Source organism: Equus przewalskii, chromosome 1, assembly GCF_037783145.1.
Source record: "Equus przewalskii isolate Varuska chromosome 1, EquPr2, whole genome shotgun sequence".
NCBI classification, from domain to species: domain Eukaryota; kingdom Metazoa; phylum Chordata; class Mammalia; order Perissodactyla; family Equidae; genus Equus; species Equus przewalskii.
In genome coordinates this window covers 99,686,567-99,704,979 of record NC_091831.1, presented here as the reverse complement: position 1 = coordinate 99,704,979, position 18,413 = coordinate 99,686,567, and the positions used below count along the sequence as shown (strand labels likewise).

The window sequence follows — 18,413 nt, the reverse complement described above, 5'->3', positions numbered from 1 at the left end:
CTCCGAGATCAAATTACTCTCCCAGCCCAGGCAATTTCACCCCGGAGGGCAGCAGACTTGTATTGGCAGAATATTGATGAAAAGTTCGCGCTATGTCTAAATGGTCCATAGTGGGGGGTGTTAATTTCAGAAGTGGCTCATAATTTTTCTCCTACACCCAGCGTTTTCATTTAGAAGAGTTTAATTCCAATCCAAACAGTAATAAGGAAATAAAATCATTGATGTATGTCTTTCCAATATCCGGCTTTGGTAGGAACTTTTCATTTCTATGGTCAATTAAAGCTCATCTTAAATAAAAAGTTAAGCTCATTTCAAATAGAATTCCAAGGCTGCTTGGTTCTCAAATCCTCCACAATTTCAAAGGAAAATAAAGGGCAGGGCCAAAGCCACCTCTTAACTACAAAAGCAAGCAATCACCAAATAAATACCTTTAACAAGAGAGTTATAACAAAGGAGAGAAATTAGCAATTCCAAGAAGGGTCCCTCACCTGGTACCTGAAGAGAAGGGCATTTAAGGGCTGGGCCAAGAACAGCAGCTACTTATGACAGTTCTTTAGCTGTTTAAAGAGGCTGGTTAAGGTCTTTCTGGGCCTCTGCAGCTACCCAGCTGAGATACAGATGCCTTACAACCCTGAAAATAACCCACGTTCAATTTGCCGCAGTATTTTCAATAATCCTTAGAAGGGGCAGCCTTTGCTTTGTCTGCCTCTACTTCCAAGGGCAGCTGTGATGGAACAAGGCCATCTCAAACTCTGGCTCAGGTGGGCTTCTCTTGTGGCCATCGCAGAACTGGAGGAGCCCAAGACACACTGGAAGAGAAGGACGGGCCTTCTCACCCTGTGAGCCCAAACATGCAATAGCTACAAGGCCAAGGGCCTCACGGTAGCAAGAGAAGGGTAGCAAGATAACAGGCCAAATGCTATGCTCAGGCCTGGAACTGCCCTCCCTTCTTCACTCCCAAGTGTGAATCCCCAGGCCACGGGAGCATGCAACTCTCTGCCTACTGAGGCCACCAGTCTCCAGCCTGGGACAGCCCGCACTTGCAGACCAGACACACAAGTTACAGTGACAGTGAGTTCTCTAAGAAGATATTCTTGTGGTAAAGGCCAAGCTCCCCAGACCCTGCCAGAAATCATACACTCGGAGCCCACCCTGCACATACACATGGACGCACAGGAGGGCGACAGGCTCTGAGGGTTTGTGAAGGTTTTTGCTTCTATTAGCTCATCAGGAGCCCTGATGAGCAAGGCATGGGAACGATGGGATGTAAGAGGTTGAAGATATAGGGGTCGGGGCAGAAAAGGGACACCTGAGGAGGCAAGGTGGGGTCGGGGGAGGGGGGGGGGAAGGCCTCAAGTTTGAGCACCTGGGTTCCAGGTACTGTTCTGCGTGTGTTTTTCTTAATCTCCTTTAATCCCTGGGTTACTCCTCTGTGAGAAGCCAGGGTTCCAACCATGGTTGCTCCAATCCCAGAATCACCTGGGGAGCTTTTAAATAATCCAGGTGCTGAGCTCCAACCTGTATCAAGGAGTCAGATTGAATCTCTAGAGGCAGGCATCCACGGTTTTTTGAAAAGTCCCAGGAGATTCTGCTGTGCAGCCAGGATTGAGAGCCACAAAGCTCCTTTTCTGCACCTGTATTATGAAATATCCCCCACAGAAGCAGGGAAGAGCAGCCAGCACAGGGAGCCTGGAGACGGAGACGGTCCCCACGAGGCCAGCCTCACTGTCTGCCACCGTCTGAAGCTCTTCCCCAGACCTGCTGCGATTGCAATATAGTGTCACCCAGAAGAACTTGGGATTTTTGCTGTGCATGACTGAATAAAAGCCTGAATTGGAGTTGAATTTTGCTTTCTTAAACTCCTGTAATTCCTAAGATTGTTTCAGCCTTGAAAATACAGACTGACATATCTTAGAAGATTTCCAGCCTTCAGATGAGACCTTTTTCACCAAGCTGTTGAGCCACCACACAGGAGCTCACTCCTGGTTTGACGAGGACATGTGGTAAGCAGCTGAATGTCATTTTGAAGAAAAATTTTTTTAGCTTAGGAGAAAATGCGTGTTCTAGTTCCTGATCATTGATCTGCAATGTTCCAATTTAAGTACCAAACTGTTCCTGTTACGCAGGTATCTCATATCTTATATGAGCACTTAGATAGAAAACTCAATATTCCTTATGCTGACCAGGAAATGATGGGAAGAATTGCAGTTTAAATTTTGGATCATTTCTCTACTCTTTTTATTTTTTTAATATCGTTCTAAGAGGCCCTGGTTACAAATAGATCAGGGTAATTAAAAAAATAATAATAATGTTAATAGTGTCTTTTAATGCCTTTTACCCTAAGAAAAAGCTCGGTGCTCTCCCCAGCCCTGTAATCCATCCGATAACAATGCTCCCTGAGCCTGGGAGTATGCCAAGATGGAGGATGCCCATTTACACCCGAGGAAATGGAGAGCCTGAGGTTTGCTCAGCTATCGAGGATGGAACCAGGGCAAGAAACCAGCCTCCTCAGCACCCAAACAAGAGAGAAAGAGCTGTGGACCTGTCAGGATTCAGGGCCTTCAAATCCCAGCTCTGACACTTGTTCAAATATAAGACTTTGAGAAAAGCCATGTATTTCCCTCTGTGCACCACCGTTCTCTCTTTCGTAAAAAGAACAGGTTGGGAGAGAGGCTCTCAAGTGTCTTTTCCAGCTTGAACACCCTGTGGCCTGAGGACCTCAGGTCTGAAGAGTGATGGGGGCACCAGCCTCAGGGTCAGGCTGACCTGAGCTGGACGCCCAGCTCAGCCACTTAGTGGCTGAGTGACTCTGACATCATTTTCATCCTCCCTGCCTCTCAGTTTCATCAACTGTAAAATTAAAACTAAACCAGTTGCCATCTCACAACGTTGTGGCCATTAACAAGTTAATGTGCAGGAAATGCTCTGCACAGAGCCTGGCGAGGTGAGTAAGTGCCCCATGGAGCTCTGCTCTCATCAACCACCTGCTGGGAAATGGGTCCAGCCAGCAGTCTTCCTCTGTTGTCCTAAACTACCTGGACCTTGTCTTTGAGAGTTCACCTCTAAGTTATCCATAAATACTCTTGATTGCTCCTCAGTCACTCCCTGGGCAGGACAGAAAACTATCCAAACAGGCCATCCCCCCCTGATGGGTTCACTCTAGCTTCCAAGTGCAATCCCCTGTCTGGCGACCACAGCCCCAGAACACAGCAGCCGCGGGTTGCCCCCAAGCCTGCTAGTGCCCCTGCTGCTGCTCAGAGGTCCTGTCTTCCTTCCCTCTCCCCGTCCCTCCCTTCCTTTCTCTCTCCCCCTCCACTTGCCCAAACCCTTCATTTTTACCCAACTGACACCTCATTTTCTTCCTGGCCCTTCCTTTATAGCTTCTGACCTTTTGTCTCCATTTCCTACAAAGGGCCTCCCTTGCTCCCAGGACTTGAGCTTAGCCCTCAGATGAGCCTAATTCCAGCTTTTCCAAGGAAATACTTTGCCCCAACCTCCAGAGCATCACACCCCAAACCAGACTGTCACGCTCAGTGTCTCCTCCAAGTTTATCACAGTTCCTTCAATAGGATTCAGCCAAAGCCATCCCACAAAGACTGAAAAGAGGGATGGGCAGTCCAGAATGGAGAGAGATCCCTAGAGTCACTGCCTCTCAGACTCGATAGGAGGTATAAAACTACCTGGCCTGGCATCTCACCTGAGGATTGGGACCCTCCTACCACAAACCCTGTCAAGTTGTCCCTATAGTGTTTTTGTTCATATCCAATAATGAGGAAATTTTTACCCATCAGTGGCAGTCCTTGCATCTTTAGGGAGCTCTGATCATTACAGGTCCTTAGACCATCTTCCTGTGGCTCCCTCCTCTGTAGAGTTAGTTGTTGGATGAAGGATCTCAATGTATTTCCTGGGGAGCCTGACCCCTCTTCATGTCAGCCCTTCATGTGGAAACCCTGTCTCTCACCCATGGGTATCACCCCAATTGTCTCTTGACGCTTCACCACCATTGTTGCTGTCAGGCCCTCCTGCAGCGAGATAAGAACTCTAGATCCAGAGGCACCAGCCTAGGCTCAAAGGGAGGCCGTTGCATCAAGAGAAATGTCTGATTCTGGGAAGAGGGTAGAACAAGCATGATAGGGAAGGTGATATTGAAGGCTCAAATACCCCAAGATATTACGATATCACACCGACCAAAGGAAAACAATAAAATAGCAGTAAAAAAAAAGAAGAGTTTCTTCAAACAATCCCAGATGCTTCCAGCTCAAGAGAGGGAACACCCCAGGGTTAGGAGGAAGCAGTATGACACCCCAGGGGTGTATGTTTCAGTAACTTCTTCCCATGACTCACCCCTCCCTCCCTCCCTCCCTGCGCCTACTTCTCTTGCTCTCACACGCAGAAAGGGGAATGGATCACTTCAACCACCTAGGACCCAGATTCTAGGCTGTTGCCAAGAGAAACTGCTGCCAACAAATGGGAAAGGGGAAGATGGAGGTGTCAAGGATTCCATATCCCAGAATGTGAGCGTGGGCAAGTGTGGTCTAAAACAATGATGAAAACAACTCGCTTATGGGCAATATCCCTTCTGTTATCATAGTGACTATCTGATACTATTCAGATGCAGTGTACAAGGTATAGAAGAGACATACAGTCACGCAGACATAAGCACATGTTTACACACACACACCCTTTTGCTCTATTCAAGGCCTAGAAAAGGGAAGGGAAGGCGATGCATTGAGCAAAAATCTCAGCCCTCTGCTATGGACTTCACAGGTGTTACACACAACCCTGCCTAGAGGCATCATCGATCTTATTTTACAAATAGGGAAACTGAGGCTCAGAGACGTTAAGTAACACAGGTCTTACAGCTGGGCTACTTAGAACCAAAATTCAAATCCTTGTCTGTGAAATCCCAAGCCTGGGGGCCTGCACCTTCTGCTCCTCTCTTTCTGTAACCACGAAGCACTGTCCTGTGAAGAGGGAGCCCAGTGCACACCCATAATTCTGTGTGTCAGTACGTTTAGTCACCTCAGCTGATAAGTAATCACTGTTCTGACTGAGCACAACACACATCCACGGAGGAAAAGAGATGAGCAGAGTCAGCAGAAGTTGATCTGGTTCCATTTGTCACAACCCAAACTATTTTAGCATCACGGTAACAGGATATTAAACGCAACTCTTCCTTTTGTCTTGGCTTTTCAGTTTTGGCAGAGATCCCAAAGGCTGAGAACATCAGTAGGTACCGTGTGCCCCTGTTATGAAGTCACGTGGTGGTGAGCTATGCACGCAGGGGCACAAAGAGACTTCTGCTGGGCTGGGCTGGTCCCCGCCTCCTCGACTTTTCAAAAGGCAGCAAGAGAGAGGGAGAGAGAGGATTTCTTTGGAGGAGTTGAGCAAGGCTGTAAAGGTTCCCACCCACCCCCACAGGAGAGGGGTCTGCAGGGTCTGTCCCTTCACCTCAAGCTGAATGGAAGAACTTCAAGAGTGTTAACACAGAGAATTCAGGGGTCACAGAGACTGGCATCTGCTCCCACCTGGGGCACCCTAAGAGTGAGAGGCTGTGCTTCATGCTCCCCGCCCGGTGGTTCAGCACTGGGAGCAAGCTTTCCTTCCACAGGTGGCTGGAAAAGGGATTTATGTACACATAAATAACATTTTTATGAGCAATAACTACCTTCTCTAAAACGAGTAATTTGATGAGGGAAGAAACAATGTTTTTTATTTTTCCAAATTTTCTTAACATCTTAATAAAGAAAGTTGGGTACTCATATCAGCTTCTGCCTCCTGTCTGCTGTCATGTAATATTTTGGCTGAAGTATATGAAGATATGTAGTTGGGAAAGGAAGGAGTATTTTAATAGCCTTTGAAGATAGTTTTAGATATTATTCTTTGATAATATATTAAAACTCAATAAGTGGTAGTTTCTTTTTTTTTGTTTTTAGAGATTGGCACCTGAGCTAACATCTGTTGCCAATCATTTTTTTTCTTCTTTTTCCCAAAGCCCCCCAGTACATAGTTGTATATTCTACTTGTAGGTCCTTCTGGCTCTGCTATGTGTGATGCTGCCTCAGCATGGCTCGATGAGTGGCACTAGGTCCACGCCCAGGATTCAAAGCAGTGAAACCCTGGGCCACCGAAGCAGAGCACACAACCTTAACCATTCAGCCATGGGGCCAGCTCCATAAGTGGTAGTTTCTTAAAGGTTATTTTTGATGTGGAATCCAAAATTATATCAATGAGCTTTTTCAGCACTGTTCTGTAAGAATCCACTGGTCTCTCTTGCACTTTCAGTAGCTCTTTATCCATGCATGATTTTGTGGCATCATTCATTGGTCATTTAGGAAATATTAGTTCCCAGAGTGAAATAGATCTTCCAAATGTGGACATATTTCATTCTACAACATCAAAAAAGTCACATTTGTTAATATCTCAGAAAAGTCTTTAAGTATTAGGAAGCTATCAAGCTCACGATAGTGGTTATGTTTTCCGAAATTCTAATTTTTGCCTGAAAGCTTGAATGTGATGGTTGCCAACACGTGCTGTCAGTCCTTCTCTTTGACGTGACAAGCTTACCTTATCCATTTCTGAGAAAGCAAGGTGGGAGGTGCTGAGATGAGAGGTAGGTAGTTAACTTCTACCCTCACAGACTTTATCCAGAAAATCTAGCAAGTCCAGCAGCCGAGACAGCCGGGCTGCAGCTCTCAGAGCTAGAGCCGGAGTGAAGCCCTGATTCAGACCCTGGCTCAGCAGCAGAGGGCAAGCTCAGCCCATCCTGTGACCACCGGCCTGGGAGGCCGAGAGAAGACGCTGGACTTCAGCCCCGCAGACCCAGGAGCTGCCTGCACCGACCACTCCCCAGACAGGTGAACTTGTCTGAGCCTCAATTGTCTTATCTGAGAAACAGAACAACAGTCAGCTTCAACCACAATATATTGAGCACCTGTTATCTTCCAGGCTCCGGCTCCCAGGAGTGAACCAGCAAGACAAGTCTCAGCCTGGAAAAGATTATGTCCTGGTGGTGAACACACATGGGGCCCTGCGGTGAGGATAAAGGTGGGAGACGAGAGAACAAATGCAAACCTGGCTCCCAGGGGCGACCTCTTAGTATTAAGAGACTCGGGGCATCACCTAATCTCCTGGCCTCCATCTAAATGAGAATTTGCAGTCCCCAGAATCCCAAATAATCCTCAAATGACAATCACATTGACTTGATGCCTGACATTTCAGTTAGCTGACACAGAATTGTTATAGCTACATAAAATATTTAAAATAGTTCCTGTGCATCTCACCATGAGTACCCCTAGGATCTGAGCATCACGGATGATTCATAAAATCCTCATCCTTCAATATAGCAGATTTAAGAGTGGAGGATTTTTAAACAAAACCCTCTTTCTGTCTTTCTCTCTTTCTCTCTTTCACACCCACACACCCTTTCTGTCACCGTTAAGGCTCCATTCTTTGAGTGTCTTCAAGGAATTTTGGTCTCCTAGGAGTGCATTATAAAATGCAAATAACCCAGGAGGAGGTCACACCTAATGCCATCAACAGTTTACACTTGAGTTAACAATTAACTCTTTAGGAGAGGTTTACAGCAGACCTCAGAGATCAACCACCAACTCTCTCACTCAGGAAATGGGGCCCTCAAACAAATTAAGAAACTTGGGCCTAGAAAAAGGAAGCGCTTCTCCCAGCACACAGCCCACTGGCAGGAAAGTCATCGGTGACGAAGCCGGTCCCTGACTCTCACTCCAGGCCTCCAAGGCTTCCTGATCCTTTGGGCATCATCAAAGGCTTCCAGAGCAGCACATGAGTAGCTCCTGTCCGGAAGGGCCCCCTCTCCAGGCCACAGACACCCTGCACAAGGTCCCTGCAGCTCCGAGAATTGTTCTAGAATCTTCCTCAAGTCCACGCACTGCTGGTTCTCCAGAGTTCATGCCGTGGCCTCCACTCTGGCTGCTGCCCCCATGCCCCGCCCTTCAGCCTGCTTCTCTCCGACCATCTACTGAGCTCCCCATCCTACTTCCCCTCGGAGGCTGCCTTTCAGCTCCCCTTTTGCCAGTGTTGTGCCCAGCCTGCTCAGGCCCAACTTCAGAGGTGCTTTTTGTCCAGCGAGGAATTCAATAGCTATTGTGATAAATGCACCTCACAAAGTACATGGGATGTGCCCAAGTGGGTGGTAAAATAGAAAAAAGAAAAGACATCTAGAAATCAAGGAAAGAGAAAGATGAATGTTCTTGGGGCAGACCCTGAAGCAGGCCCTGTCTGCAGGACAGCTGTTTGTGTGGCCTCTTTAACCCAAGATCATCTGGTCTTACATCCTGCTCCTCTGAGTCCCTCAAAGTAACTTTGGGGAGGGCAGGGAGGGCCAGCAAAACCAGCTGAAAACACACAGAAGGAGTCACACTGAAGACCAGACCTTCCATTGTCACAAGTCACTGAAAAACCCTTCAGTATTGACTTCAGTCATTCATCATCCCAATAATTCCCTCACTGGCTATGATACCTCAGTTTTGTATTTTCAACTTAAATGGTCACTTAAGAAAAATGAATCACATGGAAAGTAAATATTAATGTGTTTATAAGAGCATAGACCAATACTCCATTCTTAAGATGAACTAGGGCTTAGCCATTACAGCCGCGGACCTGGTCCCTTATGTGTATTAGCTCATTGAATCTTCAAAACCCCTACGTTGCAAATGTGCATGCCAATCAGAACACATCAATGGGCAGATAAGCCCACTGGCCACCTACTCAAGCATTACTAACATGCACAAAATTAATGCAATATAAAAAATGGGAATCCTAACATTGTCAGGGCTGGGAGAGACCTTCAAGAGCATCTAATCCAAATCACTTTTTCCGATGTGGAAACTGCAGCCACGGGTGGTTTGCCTAGGATCACACAAGGTGGTGGGAACAGAGCCGGGACCGGAGCCGGCCCTCCGTCCTGCCCAGGCTGCCATCCTGAATGGCCAGGACTCTCCAGCTCTGTCCACTTGGGCAAAGCTGCTGCATTTTGCCAGATTCCTGGCATCCTAGCAATGCTCAACACCACTAAGGCCACTGTTCTTAATTTGGGGAAGGGAAAGAAACCTGTCACAGACTTACTTAAGGAACCCATGACTGCCATGGCTCCTCTTAACTGACAAATGCATATGCGCATCCTCAAAGTTTCAGACACAATTTCCCGTGGTTCTTAGTGTCTCCTTCCCATGCCAGGCAGTCCCTGGACTCCCTATGGATCCTCATCCATGAACCCCAGGGTAAGAACTCTCGCAGGGCAGTCCTTCCAATTCGCTTACATGAAAGCATGAGGGACTCAGGAGGTACACCCCACCACTGCCTTCAATCTCAAAAGTTCCACACATTCTCCACTTCCCCCATACCTCCACTAGCCATCAAAATTTCAGTCTCCAGCAGCCATTTAGTAAACACCTTGCCTGCTGTATGAGAAAATCTGGGAATGACTATAAAATGGCAGGGAAATTACAAATGCACAACTTACTTGCTTCGTTCAGCTCACCCTGCCCTGACACAGAAGTCTTGCTTACATTCTGTACTGGGTTGAATAGTGTCCCCTGAAATTTATATCCACCTGGAATTTCAAAATGTGATCTTATTTAGAAATAGGGTCTTTGTAGATGTCATCAAGTTAAGATGAGGTCATACTACATTTAGGGTGAACCCTAATCCAATGACTGGTGTCCTTATAAGAGGAGGGAAATCTGGACAGAGACCTGCAGAGAAGGAAGACAGTGTGAACACACACACAGAGAAAATGGCCATGTGAAGATACAGGCAGAGACTGGAGTTATGCCGTCGCAAGCCAAGGAACACCAAGGATAGCTGGTAACCACCAGAAGCTAGAAGAGAAGAGTAAGAATTCCCTAGACCCTTCTGAGGGAGCATGGCCCTGCCGACACCTTGATTCTGGATTTCTAGTCTACAGTACTGTGTAAGGATAAATTTTTGTTGTTTTAAGCCACCAGTATGTAGCAATTTGTTATGACAGCCCTAGGAAACTTATACGCATTCCTAACCTGTTTCTACCCTAGTCTGCCCGCCTCCCATGTAACTGCCTTCTTTGAGAAAAGTTGGTGCTTTCCAAGGGGGATCCAGGCACAACCCTACAGTATCAGAAATTTCCTTTTCATAAGGAATTAGATCTAAATCTAGTCATAGACCTCCCATCCCTGAATTCAGCCAAATATCTCATTAACATATCTCTTCAACAAATGTCCTTCCTTTTGGTCCTACTCTAAGATCCATGAGTCGGGAAACATGGGGGTTTCAGGAAAATTTCCAAGCATAGCCTCTTTCTCAGGTCATTGTCTCTTCACTGACTGAGGACTCATCACTCCCTCCCCTTTGCCTGCTCTCTGCCCCTCCACCAGCCTCTGCCAAGACAACTCACCGCCCTTCTGAACCAAACCTTGGTCTGCTTCTTCATGTTTCCCCAGTCCTGTCTGCTGAGCAATCAATTCTCTCTGATAAAAATTTGCATCTGTGGAACCCATTTTTCCTTATTTATCTTTCACTTACTTTTGGTCTTCTAGGAAGCAGGGGTGCCTGCTCCAAACACGCACGTATTCTGGGGGAAAAGAATGGTTCATCAAGTAAGTCAGCCACTTAAGCAGTTCAAGCAAAGGTGGGATGACCTTTTATCTGTGTGGTTGACACAAGGAATGATAGGAAGCATGGCTAACTGTCTCCCCAGCACCCTTTCCCTGATGTAAAAGCCCCTCGGTGTGGGTGGGATTGACCCCAGCCCCAGGTCTACGAGCAGGCCCTGATTGCTCTAAACCATAACTTACCAATCAGCATAACCTCGCCCCCTGAGCACAATACTTAGTTCATAAATGGCGTGTGACCTAAGTTTGTCCAGTCACAATGAAGTCTAGGATTTAGGTTCTATGGTTAAGAGAAAGAAATAATCCCTCTCTTCTGCTGGATGTTAACCAGAAAGCACACATTCCCCTTTCCATTTGCTCCTGGCCACCACCGTGAGACCACGTGGGGAGCCAACCTTAAGATGTAGCTAATGCCTGGAAAGTAGAGGGGAGAGAAGGAAAAATATTCAGTCCTTGGTGTCACCCCAAGCTTGTGGCTCAAGCTTGGCGGGGCATCAACCGTATCTCTGGACTTTCCAGTTACATGAAAGTCTCCATTATCTTTTCAGCTACTTTGATTTGGATTTTCGGTAGCTTACAGCAAAAAGTGTCTTAACTGATACAGAACTTCGTGAATCCAGTGGGGATTCTGGATGGTCTTAGGTGACACCTAAGAACGCCACAAATCCTGAAATTTAAAACACATTTCTGGGGAGAAGAGGCATTGGGGAAAATACACCTGAGCCGGAAAAAGTCCCTCTCTGTAACTCAGCGTTGCTCTCGCTACTCATAGCTCTTCTTGTGTGGACATTAAAGATCAGCCAGCATCAGAGCATCCCAGTTTGTTGCTATTTACAACAGAACAAGTTTGGAATATTCTGATTTTTCCAGCCACCACTGTACCTCTCAGGTTTGGCTCACTCTGGCCTGAAGACATGGTGGGAGAAACGTGCGCGCTCTCCCTTCCCCTTTTCCTCCTCCCAAACCCCCCTCCCATCCCCCACCCCAACTGACCCTGTGAGCCTTCAAAGGGTTAAAGGCTAGAGAAGTGGCTTTTAAGAACAGCTGGAAACAAAGTGTTGCCCCAGGCTGACAGCAACCAATAAAAGGTCAGGAGGTTGAAAGAATCATTTTCCATGGGAATAATTTTCTAAGGGAAATGGTAAAGTTATTTAAGTCACCAGGTGGGACACATAAAGGACAGTCTTTCTTGGCTCTCAAGAAATGGATGATGTTTGACCTCAGATTTCGCCTGTCTCTGATTTACATAATGAACCCAAAACCTTGGTAATGTTAAATGACTTTTTATGTATAATTTTATATATACATACATACATATATATACACCATATTTTTATTTTATAAAATAGTGTCACCTCTTTGGGAATAAACATATGAGAAGGGAGAAGGAACATAAAACGTTCATGCTCTTTGACCCCCGTAATCCCACTCCTGGGAAAGCAACCCCGAGAAATGTATTCAACAGGGAAAATAAGCTTTATGTGCAAAGCTGTTGGCTGCAACGTTATTTATGATAGGAAAAAAACCCTAACGGTTTAGCAAAAGGGAGTGAGTTAGTAAATTACTGCACATCAACACGAGAGAATATCATGGACCATTAAAAATGCAAAGTAACAACACGGGCAATGTCACCTTAAAACAAGCAGACGTAAAACAACATGCACAGGACGATTGTAACTATGTTACTCTGTATCTTTACTATACAAAGACCGCAAAGTGTGACAATAATGAAAAAAGTTCAATTGAGGCAGAAGAATCATGAAAGATCCTCTTCTTCTCAATTTTGTTTAATGCTAATTTCCTTTCTCTGGTTAAAAGTGTAATTTTGTTGGGAAAATGAAAATGTTCATAAATTGTGGAAATGGTTTAGTGTATTCACAGACGTGACAGCACACCTCTGTGTAGATACTAAAAACCATTGACTTGTACACTTTCAATGGGAGAATTGTATGGTATGTGAATTACACCTTAATAAAGCTGTTATAAAATACGTAATTTTGTTTTTAAAAATGTGAGCCACTTTCAATGAAGAGAGAAAATGCCTTGTTTCCTATTTAGGTAAGCACGCCATTCAACAGCTACATTATCACAGGCTTTTTAGTAAATTTTCAACAGAATTTACTAAGTTGGTGACAAATATGGTCTTGGGTCCTGTTTTAACCAAAACACACCCAATGTGCTTAAGGAGACAGGATCCTACCTGGTCCCTCTTGAGATGGGACAGACACAAGTGGGAAAAAAGTTCTGCAATCACACAGATGGAGTCCGGATCTTGAATCAAAAACTGAATCATACTATTGCTTTGGCCAGTTTAATCATCTTCTCCAAGCCTCTGTTTTTTCTTCCATAAAATGCACCCAATTCCACCTTCTTAACAGGGTTGTCATGAAAATTCAAATGCATCATGCATGTAAGGCATCTGAGACATGGAAGATGGTCAGTAGCTGCTATGTTTTTATTGGAATATAATATAGAGATGCAACTGAACCAAGTTTTAAAATTACTTTGGATTTTGTTCAGGGGAAGCAGTCACCCCACAACACTGCCAGCTGGTTCTCCTTCCCATGACAAGCCTGGGGAGTGGTCTGCACTGGTCTGTCTCAGAGCTGAGTCTGTCTGAACGACCCCCTGAGGAGGCTGAGGTCACTGGTCACTCATCCCCAACCCCTGACCCAACAGCAACCATGTTTGTCCATGTGGCCCATCTCACACCACCCAAGCGTGGAGAGGAGAAAGGAAAGCTTTAGCCACAGGCTCCTGCCACAACTGTTCAGTAGAATGAAATCAGCTAAACCAGTTTCCAATAGCCATCGAAGTTCCACTTGGAGGTTTTCACTCACCACGGAACTGATGTCCTCCTAATGTGCGAATCCTGCAGCATGATGCCAATGATCATGGCTTTGGGGTCATAAAGTCTTGGGGCTGAATATTGTCTCTATCCCCTTATAGCCCTGAGTCAAGTCTCAGATACTCCCTATATCTGAGACATGGTTTTCTCCATTAGAAAATGGGACTTAACTCTCTCCAACTCACGTTGTACAGAAGGTTAAATGAGACAAAACATAAACATTATCCAACACATGGCGGATGCCCAATAATTGGTAGTATTATCCCCACTTTTCCATTATACTTTAATTGATGGGCTTCTCTTTGCTAAGATAGGCTCATTCATCCTCTTCCTCATTCTCCTTATCCTACTTCCCCAGCCCCACTCCCACCTTCTGATTTCTTCTGCCCCCCAACCAATAAGCCCCAGAACCTAAACCTCCAAATGTCAGTCAGCACCAGCTCGGCCTGTGGCATATGGCCCCACACAATCTCCCCATGATCTCATCCAGTTGGACTGTTATTTTTATAGACTGGTATTAAGAAGCATAAGCCTAGGATTTTATATACATTGTCACGCTGGGTTTCTCAGGCCTGCAGTGCAGATGGAGCGTTCCTAGAATTTTATGGTACAACACATGGGCCTCTACCCTCCTCTTTAGAGCCCAGCACTCTCCAGAGCCCAGAGGGAAGCACGGGAGGCCTTCTTGCTCCATTCTGCACTCTCTCCTGCTTATTTGCCAACCAAACATCCTCCACCCTAGCCACAGTCAGCAACAGCAGCCCTTGCTCTGAGAGAGAGAGCAGATAGCCAGGGGAAACGATGCACCTACCATAGGAGCGTCATGGGTTGAACAACCCATAAACTAGGAAGCGGAGCTGCTTGTCCGTGACAAGCCATTCTGTTCCTCTCTGCCAGGGACTGTGAGCACAGCATGGAGGAGGTCATGAAGGCAAGTGCTCCTATCCCCCAACTTCCCATTGAGGGGAGAAGCAAGAATTTCACAACTGTTGGACATGTAATAGAATGGTCAAAACTGCAGTAAATCATCTGTGTAAATTATGAGACATAAGCCATGGTTTGTTGCTCTGTAATTATGTGATATATATTTCATATATTTTATTATATATTTTATATACATTTTATTATATACTTATTTTTTTTTTTAAAGTAGATGAGAAAAGTAAAGAAAAAGTAAAAGCTCTTTGGTCTAACACAAGGGAGGATGGACACTTTGGTAGCTCCACCATCTCCCTACCCGCATTTTCTGTCTCTCTCTCCCTTTCTCTCCCTCTCTCCCTTTCTCTCTCTCTCTCCCTTTCTCTCTCTCTCACTCTTGCAGACTCACGCTTCTTTTCTTTATATATCACACGCATTTCTGACTCTCTGTTGCTCAAAAATTTGCTATCATCAGTTGTGGCTTCTTGCTCGGTCGCTGCAATGATTGGCAAACAATGTCAGCGTGGTCATCTCTCTTTCTCCTCCCCTGGACCTCCTGTGGCTTCGCGGCTCCCGTGCCATCTTGCCCCCTCTCCCACGTTGCTCCTTTGTTTCTCTCTCTCCTCCACCTGCCTCACCCCTCACCTGGTTGGGAATGTCCCTGGAATAGAAGGGATAGTGTCACAGTGTCTGTACATAAGGAGCAACTACTGTGCCCTCACACACAGTAAATGGGTTCACGGCCAGGACCGACAAACCTGTCACTCATCCCTCCAAATATTGTGGTGATGACACGTGTACATGAGGGACGCACCCCACCATCATGGGCCCCAGAGGGGACACACAGATCTCCCTCAACTCTTTGCCTTTTCCCTCTCAGACCACACACAGCAGAACTACTTCAAAAAAGTAAAGGGTGTTCCCAGCCTGAGGTTTCAAGGCCTCAGAGCACCTCAGAAAAAGGGAAGATGAATGTTCACAACTACGTTCAGCATTTCAAAAATGCTGATAAAATCCCTGCCTTGGCCCATAGGAGGACTGCTCGGGCTGGCTAAACTGTCATGTTTCTCTGCTTTGAGTCAACATGGTATTGACTCAATCTGAGATGACTGGCAAGCTAACACAGATCAGAGCCCTGGAGAGGACAAATGTATCTCTTATTAAGACAAAGAGTGAGGAAAATAATGACTACTTAGCAAAATCACATGTTGAGTGGAAAAAAAGTCTTTCTCAATACAAGACCAGTAGGCAAAGGATCTTGAATGAAATGGTCCTCAATAGAAAGATAATCGGGAATCTCTGAATTCAACCTCATCCCAAAAGAAAAACTCCTTGGTAGCTGTCTTGGTCAAGGCCACTCTAAAAGTGACCCTAAAGTGACAGACAACAGCCGCTATCAACCTGAAACTCCTCCGTGGCTTCCCAGGAAATGATGCAGTGAGGATATCTTCATGATTCACTATCCCGAGCACTGGGGAATGGAAGAGTGACCATGTCTGCCTCTTGACCCAAGTCCTCATAGGCCAAGGATGGCCGTTGAGGATTTCCTCGTGTTGGATGAATCACCTCTAACAGGCTCCAAAATGAACAACACAGAAAAATACACAGTCTGGAGCAGAGTATAGCTTTAGACTGCAGAGGTCTGGCTGAAAAGGGAACACTCTCTAGGACAGTGCTTGGAGTCCGGAATTACATTTCTTCTGCTAACCCACATAACTTCGCCATCTTCCAAAATGTCCTGAAATCTCGGCTCCTCCAAACATCCCAGGTAAGTGATGATCATGGCAAGAAATTCTTTTGTACCTATCTCTTCTGGGGGATCACCTGGAGCCCTGCATATAAAATATATCCTTGTCAATAATAATAAGCCATATTTAGCGATTATTTCCTACTCACAGCTGATGTGCCAAGGCCCCCAGCTCCTCCCAACTATTCTAGAGAGACCCAAGAAGTGGATCATATGTGCCCCCCAAAAAAGGCATATGACTGACCATGTCCTCACCTCTTCTGGAATGTCCAAGGGTGAGGCCACCACGGCCTGCCAGGCTGTGCCCTGTGTCAATGTATCTTGCCCTGTGTCCATTGCCCACATATGAGCCACTCCCGCCCAGTGCTATTGCTTCCTGTTTCATCACCTTGAATGCCATCCCTACTGGGGACCACTGATAGCCATCACTGTCACTCCCATTGGGTAGAACCATCTCTACTCGACCACTTCACCTGGTCAGCAAATTAAAAGAAAATGTCCTTTCCTCTTTTTGTGTAAATGCTGCTGGAGGCACATCAAAGCAATACAGTTGTGCTCCAAAGCTTACTGAGATTTTTAGTGAAAATACTTATTTCATTCTTTATTCACAGCCCTCTGTCTCCAGAAGACCCAAGCCTGGGTCCTTGGGGATGCTGGACCGCAGACGAACCCAAATGAGAGCCGTCAGACCATGTACAATGTATTGGCTTTCTTCCAATGGCTGAAGCTTGGTAATGATGCCAAGCCCATTTCTCTGTTCCCTTGAACCCTTAGAAAGAGCTCTTTTCTGGGAAGCTCCTTAGTCTCTCATTAAAAATTCTCCAGGAGGACCCTCAGGTGTGCTCAGACACTGCCATCTACTATTACCCTCATTTCAATTAAGGAAGGATACATTCTGCCCAAAAAAAGTAAACTAAGATACTGCCCTTACCAAGAAAGGAGTGTGTGTGTGTGGGTGGGTGGGAGTGTGCACGCACATGCTCGTGTGTGTGTTCCCTCCCTTCCTACAGTCTAAGGTATGAGGGAGGCAAGGGTGAGGGGACATGGCAAGGGATTTGGCAGGCCTGGGTGGTTTGAATCTTGGTGTGTCCAGGAGATTTGAATTTTGGCAGGAAAAATGCATCAGAGGAAGTGTGTCATCAGAAATGGAAGCGTAGGAAGAGGTTAGGGTTAGTTCACCTCATTGGGTAATGGGCCAACCACTATTCTGCTCATTTTGTCACAAACTAGAGAAAATATTATCACATACTGGAGAAACATTCATGCTGACAATCTTTTGGGAGTCACTGAACTGTGGGACTCCTCTTTCTTTATGTAACTCTAGGAACTGAGCCCACCATTTTTGTCCCATTAACATGAATGAGAACATGTTGGCAACAAGTTGTCAGAGCTGATGCAGAATCCAGACCTCCGTCCTTGGAGGAAAGAGCTGTTTCTGTGACATGGCCCTGTATGTATTCAATACCCCCACGGCAATCCCTAGCCAGTTCCACATCATTTGTATAAATATCTTTGCCCCTCCACCCTAAAATGCACTAACCCTTGAAAGCCCGTTGGTTAAAGATGGTGCAAAGAAGAGTAAATTCAGAAGTTAGGTCCCTCGTGCGGGCCAGCTCGGTGATTCCAATGGCTTCACGCCTATCTCCCCATTACTCTATGATGACGGATAATTTCTGCCCCACTCTCTTCTCCCCGTCATCTGCTCCCTCACTCCTGGGTCTGTGGCAGACGACAGGTAAGTTTGCCGTTCCACTTTAGAGCTTGGTTTGGTAATCCCGGGATTGCTCACCTATGTCCCACATCCCAGAGAGTGCTGGTAGGAGAATCATGTAGAGACCATGGTATGGGCTGGGTGTCTGTGTCCCCCCAAAATTCACCTACTGAAACCCTAATTCCCAATGTCATGGAATTAGGAGTGGGGCCTTTGGGAGGTACTTAGAGTTAGATGAGGTCATAAAGGTGGGGCCCTCGGGATGGGATCAGTGCCTTTATAAGACGAGGAAGAGACCAGAGCTCTCTCTCTACCATGTGACGACACAGCAAGAAGGCCGTCTGCAAGCCAAGAAGAGAGCCCTCACCTGGAACCTGCCCGTGCTGGGCCTCTGATCTCAGGCTTCCAGCCTCCAGGACTGTGAGAAAATAAAGTCTGCTGTTTCAGTCCCTCAGTCGATAGTATTTTGTTACAGCAGCCAGAGCTGTCTAAGACACCATATGACAGTGAGCGCAAATCCATTGCCATTCCTAGACAAACAGCCAAAACCCAGATTAACTTCAA

At 46.1% G+C, this 18,413-nt stretch overlaps 2 long non-coding RNA genes across 7 annotated transcripts in view; both read right to left on the bottom strand.

Annotated features, from left to right (window-relative positions):
- LOC103562241 (uncharacterized) overlaps window positions 1–18,413 on the bottom strand; it is a 224,079-nt gene that overhangs the window by 156,473 nt on the left and 49,193 nt on the right. The gene's annotated exons all lie outside the window — the stretch shown is intronic.
- Window positions 16,002–18,056, bottom strand: LOC139076086 (uncharacterized). The gene is made up of 2 exons (XR_011527411.1): window positions 17,928–18,056; window positions 16,002–16,223 (listed from the first exon to the last, which is right to left on the bottom strand). It is a non-coding gene; the product is annotated as an uncharacterized lncRNA (long non-coding RNA).